This window comes from Rhagoletis zephyria, unplaced genomic scaffold (genome assembly GCF_001687245.7).
Source record: "Rhagoletis zephyria isolate East Lansing unplaced genomic scaffold, Rhagoletis_zephyria_1.1 Rzeph_scaffold_02148, whole genome shotgun sequence".
NCBI lineage: Eukaryota > Metazoa > Arthropoda > Insecta > Diptera > Tephritidae > Rhagoletis > Rhagoletis zephyria.
The window spans coordinates 71,854-82,538 of NW_016159232.1; the positions used below are offsets into that span (position 1 = coordinate 71,854).

The window sequence follows — 10,685 nt, forward strand, 5'->3', positions numbered from 1 at the left end:
TCCATTTATAAAAGCGTTGTATATTAAAAAGTTTTTTTTATATTATTTATTTTCTACTTTTTAGTCCTGTCTGAATAAAATTTTGCAATAGATATTAAAATAATTCAACGATATTAATAGAAAGGTGCACACACATGCATTTACATATGTATGTACATACAAACGAGCACCAATTAATTTTATTTAAAGAAATGGCGTGTCGTCTATTTCCGCTGTAGCAAACGTAGTACATAGGGCGACATCTAGATGTCATCTACCTCGCCCTATTCACTACAGATGTCGCCCTATGCACTTTGCTTTTTTATAGGAACTTTTCAAAGCAAAGCTTTATGGTGTCGGACACACAACATCGAAAGTTTCTGGATCCACAACATTGAAAGTTTGTGGACACACAACATTGCAAGTTGATAAAAGCGTTGTAATTAAGTGATCAGTTATGAAACATATAAATCTTTACATGTTCTGTTAAAAAATATCTAAAATAACAAGCGATAATCCCCAAGTTCTATATCGTAGCAGTGGCCACATTGCGTGTTTGTCACAGACACGGTTTATGTCAAAAATTTTGAAGTGAAACTACCTTCTAAAAATTATTGTATCATGATGTACCGTTTAAAATATTTTATGCGCATACTATTCGTTTACATTTGGCGTGCACAAATTCCTTTTTTGGCGTATTTAGTTTGGCAAAAATGGATAGATGAGTTTTATTTGTCTAAGGTATATAAAAAATTGGCAAAATTTGGAAAAGGAACGCGCTTCGCTGCAACCGTCACGGCCAAGGCTTGAACCAAACAATATTTTCATGTGAGTTCTATTAAAATATGCAAATTCAGAAACTCAATTGCAAAAATTGTTTCCATACTCGTTGCTCCCCGTAACGATGATTTCAGGTATAAGTACAAGTAATTTTTAGCAAAAAAAAAACCGACTTAAAAAATATATATATATCTATATATTTCATGATCCAATGATCGGATCTAAACCAATTTAGTATGGGCCCACCTCTGAGACCTTTCCGTTGCAAAAAGAATTATTGAAATCGGTTGACGTGGTGCAAAGTTATGCGGTAACATACATAAAAAAAAAAAAAAAATATTCCGACGAACTGATAACCTCCTCCTTTTTTGGAAGTCGGTTAAAAATATAAATCGTTTAGCTATTAAAACGCTAAGGATTGATAAGGCTCTTTATGCTTCATACGTACTAAACTTTTCCTGAAAGTGAAAAACAATGAATGAAGTCATTGAAAGTCAAAGTAAAAGCTTTTCATATTTTAAAATGCAATGAATAAAACTCTGTCGCAATTCTTGCAGAATATTATTGAACTATCGCTTATAAATTTATGTCGAATCTGACTGTATGTTCAAATATATTTTGTTATGTAAAAAGGAGCCAGCCATCCAATGTATCTAACCTAATGCCACCTACACATTTTACTTTGACACCTGAAGGACCGATTTCTGCAAAACATGGTAAAGCTACTACCGAAATGTAAGTTTTAAAATACTTAAATATTTCAATAATAAGTTTAAACTACGTATTAATTTACGCCACAAAGGTCTACAAATCAAACCGTCGAAGAATCCGAAGCAGTAGATTTGTGTTGTCCTGAAACTTCCAATTTAAATAAAAATAAGCGGCACGCGGAAGAGGTTCCTGGTAGCAGCAAAAAACAAAAGCAGCAATTCAGGCCAGCTTGGCTAACACAATTCAAGTGGATAGAGGAAAGAGCTAGGTTATGCGACCGAACCTTAACCCCATTTTGTAAGCTCTGTGAAATCTTTTTGACCAATAATTGTTCTCATATTTTGAGGCATGAAAAATCTAAAACCCATTTAAATATACAAAATGCCCTCAAAAATTAACCTACATTAGGAGATATAAAAAATTTAAATGAGTTTAAAAAAAAAAGTTGAGAAAGTAAAAATCGCCGAATTAAGAATAATAATGTTTTTACTGCAACATAATCTTCCATTCAGTTTGGTTGCACCACTAATAGAGCTAATAAAAGCAGTCGCCTCGGATTCAGAAGTCGTAAAGCAGATAAAATGTGGAAAAACCAAAGCAACGTATTTAGTAAATACTTTGCTTTGCGAAGAAGGCGAACAACAAGTTGCAAATATTTTAAAATCTCAAAAGTTTTCCCTCATTATAGATGAAACAACGGATGTTTGCGTATCAAAATGTTTGGTTTTAATTGCTCGGTATTTCAATTTTCTTAACAATTGTGTTCAAGATAGATTTTTGGCATTACTCTCGTTAGAAAAATCAGATAGCCAGTCAGTGTACTTAGCTATTACTACCTTTTTAAATAAACTACGCATTCCATTGGAAAATCTTGTGGGTTTCGCTGCAGACAATGCATCGGTCATGATGGGGAAAACATCTGGGGTTAAGGCCCTTTTGCAAAGGCATCAGCCTAATTTATTTACGATGGGATGCATATGCCATTACCTCAATTTATGCTCATCAGCCGCATCTAAACATTTGCCAAAGAATTTAGAAGTACTCGTCAGAAATATTTACTCATTTTTTTCATAGTGCTAAAAGGCGTGTTGAATACAAAGAATTTAAGAAATACTTTTCAACGAAACCTCAGAAGATTCTTAAATTGTGTTCCACTCGATGGCTTTCGCTTGAAAATGTTGTATCGAGAATACTGGAGCAGTGGTCTCCACTGCAGCACTTTTTTTATTGTATGAACTCGAGGAAAATGCGGATTTAGCTCACGCTATATCAGTTATGATGACAGAGAAAAACAAAATCTATTATTCTTTTCTTGCATATATTTTAGATATTACAAACAAAATTAATATAGAGTTCCAATCCGAAAACCGAGAGTTCATGCGCTAATATCATCAATTAAAGCTTATTTTAAAACAATATTACAAAATTTTGTAAAAGAAGATAGTTGTAATGATATAATACTGGGAACGAAAAATTTTAATTCTCCAAATATATTTTTTGAAATTAGATGAGATTCATATTGGAGCAAAAGCTTTACTAATTTTAAATAAAACTTCGTTAAATACACAAGAAGTAAACGAACTAAGATGTCTTTGTAAATCATATTACGTTGAGCTATGCGGTCAAATTTTACGTCGCATTGATTTTAATGATAAAAGCCTTTGTAACTTGGAAATTATAAATCCTCAAAACTTGCATCCGAGTTTGGTTCCCTTGGTAGAACTTTCCCTAATTTAATTGATGAAGAAAATATCGAAAGCTTAGAAGAAGAATGGAGAACATTAAAAAATTTAGAAAGATTTTCAGATGTAACTGATGTAGAAAAATTTTGGGGAGATGTTTTCGAAAAAAAAAATTCTTTAAATGAAAATATGTTTCCTAATCTTAAACATTTTGTTGGAAGCCTACTCTCTTTTCCCCACAGCAGGCCACTGCTGAAAGAAAATTTTCCGAGGTAAATTTGATTAAAGATAAAAAAAGAAATGCATTACTGCATGCCACTGTTCACTCCATCCTGACCTCTAAAGAATTGTTAGGAAGAAATTTTGCGGAAAAGTGGGAACCATCTAAGGAGCTACTAGCTAAATATAAAAAGAATGCTTAGACGTTTTTAGCCATATTTAGTACATCATTTATATTGAACATCAAATATGCCATGTAATTTTTGATCAATCTAATGGATAGCTTTTTCAACACGGTTGTCTTAGATATAGAAACGTTAGTGTATTATACTCACTTAATGTGTATAAAAGAAAAATGTGTACCTACCATTGCTAGTCATATGGTATAAATTTTTTGTATGAAAATGATTACATAATTTGTTTTTTAAGTCACTGAAAAATGTACGAATATGAATGTAATTTAATACCAGTATCTATATATTAACATTTGTTAATAAAAAATTGTTATTCTGGTAATAAAAATGAAATAGGAAAGCTATTTATATTAAAATAAACGTGTTTTCATATTAGTGACGACATCTCGCGACGTAATGAATGTAATAAGTCAAGTTTAAGGGTTTTATCAACATTTGGGGCGTACTCCTCAAAATGTCAAAATGCTCCCCAAAAATCGTGGTTTTTGCTACCCAACAAAAATGGAAAACGGCAGCACTGCCTGCGGTTTGTGTTTTTAGAAACGTTAACTCGAAAAAAGTTGTATTTACTAAATTTCACTGCAGGTTGAATTCACTGCTTTCGACGTTAGACAATGGAATGATGATGCTATTGAATGCAATGACAATGAAATACAGGAAATATCCGACGAAGATGACAGTACTGTGGAGCCACAAAATACGATTACAGCAAAGGAAGCTATTGAGATATTTAATAGTGACTTGGAATGGGCTGAAGGTGAGATGGTTGACCAAACGGACTTAAATGTATTGAAGAAGCTAAGGGAAAAGGCTGTATTTAAGAAGGTTGAACAAACGAAGCAGCAAAAGCGGATTACCGATTTTTTTTTCAAAATGAGTTCTTACTTTTTCATAAAATTTAAATAGAACATGAATTTATATCTAAATATTTTGTTTTAAATGCGGTCTTTTTTATTTGTGTAACGAACAAAATGAATAACAAAAGTTTCTTTTGAGGTTTTAACTAAAAAATCATAGTTGTTTTAAAGCGAATGAAACTCGATTTTGTTAATTCTTGCTCCTTCCGGAAATATGAACAATCTCGCAAGAATTAACAGGCTTGGTTTTAATTAGTTCATATTATCGCGAGCTCACTGTATTAGTCCTTGACATATATTTTTTTTTCAAAAATAAATATTGGAAATTTCCAAGGATATTCGAGGATAAAGTTTTAAAAGAACATTTTCAATACTTATTCGTCCTGGTGCACCCAAAAATTAATTTTTTTTCTATTCTACAGAATTTTTCCTTTTAATTGATACCCATATGGTTACTCGACAATGCACCGCATCTTTTGAATAATTTTTTTATTCAACCATATTCTAGAAATTTCAAAGGCCTTTTAAAAAAAACTCCTGACGTCAGAGAGAAAAACTAAAAACGCAGTTTTACTATATTTGGCCCCCAGTTTTCTGAATATATTGATTTTTTCGTGTGTAAAATTGATTGTCGCACGGTGTGATACGTGAAGTGATTTTTTGTCCAGGCCACCAGATCTGCACCGTAGAGGTGTCAAACTATCGATGGTACTATCGATAGTATCGATAGTTTTATTTTTTTGGCCCTATCGATGAGTAGTGATAGTTTTTCTCTAAAACTCTTAAACTATCGATAGTACTGGTTGACTAGCACAGCCGATTTTATTCATAACTTCTCCATTTTGTGTAGCTGCGCGTCGGTTTGGTATTTTCAAATTGCAAATTTTAATATTATAGGTGATATTTTCTTTGTGCTTCCTTCTTTAAGGTCCATTTTCTCAACCAACCTCTAATTGAAAAGCTCGTCTATATTTAAACGTTGCTTTAAAACTTATAGCTATGTCTAAAGAGAAGCATTTCTATTATCGGGTTTTCACGTATGTATATATGTTTCTTGGCTGTAAACAAATCAAAAAAATTATATTACGAAATTTAAACAATTTTTAATAAATATGTAAATAAATAAATAAAATTCGATAATAAAATGCTTTACTTTAGACACAACTATACATTTTAAAGCAATCTGTAAATATAAAGTGAGCTTTAAAGTTAAAGGTTGCTTGAGAAAACGGCCGTAAGTGTGTTTATTTTCCCAATCATTTGTTTTTTTTTTGTATTTCGATGCCGTCCCGGTTATTTTGGAACAGTTTTTATCATTACACTGACTATCGATAGTACTATCGATATTAGCGCTTGACACTATCGATAGTATTGCTGCAAACTATCAACGAGTAATGATAGTTTTTTTCTGAAACATGGAAACTATCGATGGTGGCACTATCGATAGTTTTACAACTCTACTGCACCGTTCATTTGATTTTAATAAGTGTGTTGTCAAATGAAAGGGCTCGGGCTGTAGAAGTGCTATAAGGTTTAACTTTTGCAAAAAGAGTTGCCACCGTTTAAAAAATTGAACTCAAAATACTTGAAGAAATAAATAAATAAGTACAATATGGGTACAAATCTAAATGGTTTTGAAAGGTGTTTTTTTATTAGACGCAAGGGGGTTGCCACTTGTTTGAAAAGGTTTTATTTTTTTTACATACAAGGGGGGTCGCTACCTGTTAAAATAAATCAAACTCAATTTCAATTATGGAGATTAGATAAGTGAAATATTCATCACAGTATGGGTGTCGGGCGAGACCTGTAGATCACTTTTTAACCTAATCGTTTCTTAGCGGTACATAGTGATTTAAAATCTGATAAAATGAAAACCGATACCATGCGAGAGCTCTTTTCCTCAGATGCAGCTGGACGGATTTAGATGAAATTTGGCACACGCATCGCGTATAACTCTGAATATTTTCAACAGGTGGCAATCCCCTTGAAAAGCCTCAAAACTATTCTAAAGATTTCCTAACGCTCTTTAGTTTAGCACCCATGTATTGTTATTTCGTACACCTTGCGTATAGTTGCCACTTCAATTACGTGGCAACCCTCTTGAAAATGTTTTTCAATTAAAACATTCTTAGACCTCTATCGTCTGACACCCATATATCATTTCATTACCCAGTTGTTTAATTCACCTTAAACCTGATGTTTTGAACGGGTGGCAGCCCTCCTGAATTAATATAAGAAATACACCATTTTGAAAAATACCTATCTTTTATTAATTTAATTTAATTTGAAGTTACCAGTTAAAACATGAGGCAACCCTTTTTAAAACCATAAAAATAGTCTAGATGCTCAAAGTAAAGCTCTCAACTCACCTTTGCTTGACACCCATGTTTTAATATTTCACATACCTAAGCAACTTCTGCATAATTTAATTACTTTCAATTTTTAATTTAGGTGACAACCCTCATTAAAAATTTTCCAAACTAAAACCTCCTTAAATTCTCTCGCCCGACACCCATACTGTGATGAATATTTCACTTATCTAATTTCCATAATTGAAATTGAGTTTGATTTATTTTAACAGGTAGCGACCCCCCTTGTATGTAAAAAAAATAAAACCTTTTCAAAACTATTTACTGCCTAACCAGAATGGTGAGGCTGTGGTATGAAGTAAGAGCTTTCAAAAGTTTAAATATTCTAAGTGCTCTAAACTGCGTACAATATCTAGCTGTGGTTATGGTGTATTATTTCTGATGTAGCTGATGTAGCTAGCGAAATAGCTTGTGGCTGTGGTACTACATTCTGTTTAGCCAGTTAGATTGATACCCAGATTGTACTAATTGATTTAATTGTTAAATACTTTGAATTTAATTTTTTAAACGGTGGCAACTCTTTTCGCAAAAGTAAAACCTTTTAGTACTTCTACAGCCTGAGCCCTTTCATTTGACACCTCACTTTTTAAAATCGAATGAACGGTGCAGATCTGGTGACCTGGACAAAAAATCCCTTCACGTATTATATATGTACATACCGTCGCTCCGCCAACAAAAATAGGTATCTGTTTTTTTAATAACTTTTCAGGAGAGAAAAAAAACTGATTCCTGGTCCCTATAGCCAATATGTTGCAAGTGTGGTATTAAAAAAAATTATATTAAAAATATGCTATTGATTTAGGAATAAAAATCAATTTTTTGACCAATTACGACGTAATCAACATTTGCGCCGCTTTAAGGCACATAGCTGTTTTTACACACGATTTAAATTTGCTTTTGGCGGTATTAGGGTTGCCAGACGTACTGCTTTTGGGATTAAACGTACTCCTTTTTATTGCAATGTAATCCCTTGAACTCCAAAAAAAAGTATATGGAAATGTACTCCTTTATTAGTTTTGTGCTTGTTTTGTACTCCCTTTTCCAGTTATTAATATTTTATCATATACAGGGTGTAAAATAATAACTGGTGCACAGTTTTTTTTTTGGAAAAAAAGAAACCTTTATAGATTTTGTGAAAAAAGTAGTTTATTGTTAATTATCCAAAGATTTTACTTAATTTTTTTTAATTCGTTTTTAAATTTAAACCTTCATTTGGGTTTACCGGCGGTAAACACTTTGAGAGAAAAGCGCAAGGAAATAAAGTAGTTTTTATTGTTAATTTTCCACAGATTTTACTTATTTTTTTTTTAATTCGTTTTTAAATTTTAACCTTCATTTGGGTTTACCAGCGGGTTCGGGAGAAAAGGGCAAGCGGCACGCAAGTCTTCGTCGGTTACTTTATTACCTATCTTCTGTCTTCCGTCTTTTGTCCAACATAAGGCCTCGTACTCAGCAATCGAAAAGAATCGGAACTGGTGGCTAGGAGGGCATTCATTCGACCAACCCTACACAGTTTTTTTCTTTTTTTTATACAAAGTCTAAGAAAAAATACACATGAAAAAGACGTGCGTGCCGCATGTACTTATCTCCCAAAACTGGCGAATGCAAATAAGGATTAAAATTTTAAAACAATAAAATTAAAGGGCTTAGGGATTATAACCTTTACTACGTAGAATTCTCCTTTCTGTGTTGCCGAAGAAAAGAGGAGGAACCCCCCTTTTTTTGTCAAAAGTGTATAACACATCTTGTGGATATAACTCCGGCTTCGGTATCCACTCGGCACTTAACTCCTTTTTGCCTTCGGCCGCGCTTAGGGATTATAACCTCTACTAAGTGGAATTTAAAAAAAAATTTACTCCTTTTTTATGTCTTGTACTGCTTTTTTTCATATTGAAAATATAAATGTANGTTCCGTCTTTTGTCCAACATAAGGCCTCGTACTGAGCAATCGAAAAGAATCGGAACTGGTGACTAGGAGGGCATTCATTCGACCAACCCTACACAGTTTTTTTCTTTTTTTTTATACAAAGTCTAAGAAAAAATACACATGAAAAAGACGTGCGTGCCGCATGTACTTATCTCCCAAAACTGGCGAATGCAAATAAGGATTAAAATTTTAAAACAATAAAATTAAAGGGCTTAGGGATTATAACCTTTACTACGTAGAATTCTCCTTTCTGTGTTGCCGAAGAAAAGAGGAGGAACCCCCCTTTTTTTGTCAAAAGTGTATAACACATCTTGTGGATATAACTCCGGCTTCGGTATCCACTCGGCACTTAACTCCTTTTTGCCTTCGGCCGCGCTTAGGGATTATAACCTCTACTAAGTGGAATTTAAAAAAAAATTTACTCCTTTTTTATGTCTTGTACTGCTTTTTTTCATATTGAAAATATAAATGTACTCCTTTCTCCGTTTTAAAATCTAGGCGGTATGGAATCGTATGCAATTTGTACATAATACTGCCGTTAGGCCTAGATGCAATGTATAGAAGTTAAGGACTCGATTATTTAACTGCCTGTTATGTAATAAAAAATGGCCAGAAAAGTTTTTATTGGATTTTTATAATAAAATTTAATGCAAAGTGACGAGTGGACACATACTTTGTACAAACCATGAAATTCCCAGAGATGCGAACTGTTTTTTCGGTCAGCGTATTAACTTGACCCAATGCACTTTTTCAAAGTTTCGATAGGTGATATCCAAACAAAGCTCGTATATACAAGAAATAATTTCATACTCTAAATAATTAACTGTATACTCTAAATAATTAACAATATGAGGATGTGATGCCTCACCTGTCGCATACGACTTATGTAATCCATTGGTGAATATATCAGTGGATTGAATACATTTTCTAATGTAAAGTGGACGGTGTCTAACTCCATACCTTTTACCTTTGTTAATTGTTGAATTCCAATTGCAAGCGATCAAACTAAATGGTAGAATCTATGTAGTGTATGTGGTATGAGCATACATATGTATTTAGTTGGTTTATAATTATTTTTTACATCGAAATCAAAGCACACTCATCTGCGATCAAGCAAGTAAGCTTACAACCGTTTTTTCAGAGTATTTCTAATACTGCGAGTACATAAATAGCTGTTTTTGATCAGTTCTAAACCAAAAGGGATATAAGAAAACGGCAAATGCAGAACTGTGGGCAATAGATAGTATTAATAAAATATGTAATAAAAAAAATTTACAAAAATCACATAACTGTTTTTGTTGGCGCAGCGANCAAATGCAGAACTGTGGGCAATAGATAGTATTAATAAAATATGTAAAAAAAAAAAAATAATAATAAAAAATTTACAAAAATCACATAACTGTTTTTGTTGGCGCAGCGACGATACATACATATATAGATAATTAAATAAGTACATATTTATGCTTATATACAGGGTGTCCCAGAAGTAACCTGCCAAACTTTAGGGGAAAATAGGTGGGGGCGTGATCTCCCTGAAAAACAAAAAATGTTCAGGTAAAAGTGTTACCGTTTTTGAAATATTAACATTTTATTGAATTAAACAAAATCGTGCCTTTTCATGTATTTTCTTTAACTGCATCTACAAACCAGGCTATACTTAGTAAATTTTTTATGTAAAATACTTCCAGATAGTTGCTTCTCCATACTCAAATGCAATGTAGTTAAAATATATTAAGGAACCATCATAAAATTAGGACTATTTTGGGATTTTTAACTTTTTGATATTTTCTTCCCCAACTTTGACTATCTTTGGTGAAAAAAAAATGTACTGAGCTATAACTTTCCATTACATTTAATAAGGATTAATAAGGATTTCAGAAAGGTGCCACCCTTACTGTTTCGAATAGAAAAAAAGTTATAGCCGCTTTTGTGGGCAAAGGACTGAGACACGCTAGAATGTATTTAAT

At 32.7% G+C, this 10,685-nt stretch overlaps 1 pseudogene; it reads left to right on the plus strand.

The window, feature by feature from the left end:
- Positions 1 to 4,322, plus strand: part of LOC108366112 (jerky protein homolog-like) — a 6,054-nt pseudogene extending 1,732 nt beyond the window's left edge.
- Positions 4,323 to 10,685: the final 6,363 nt, after the last annotated feature.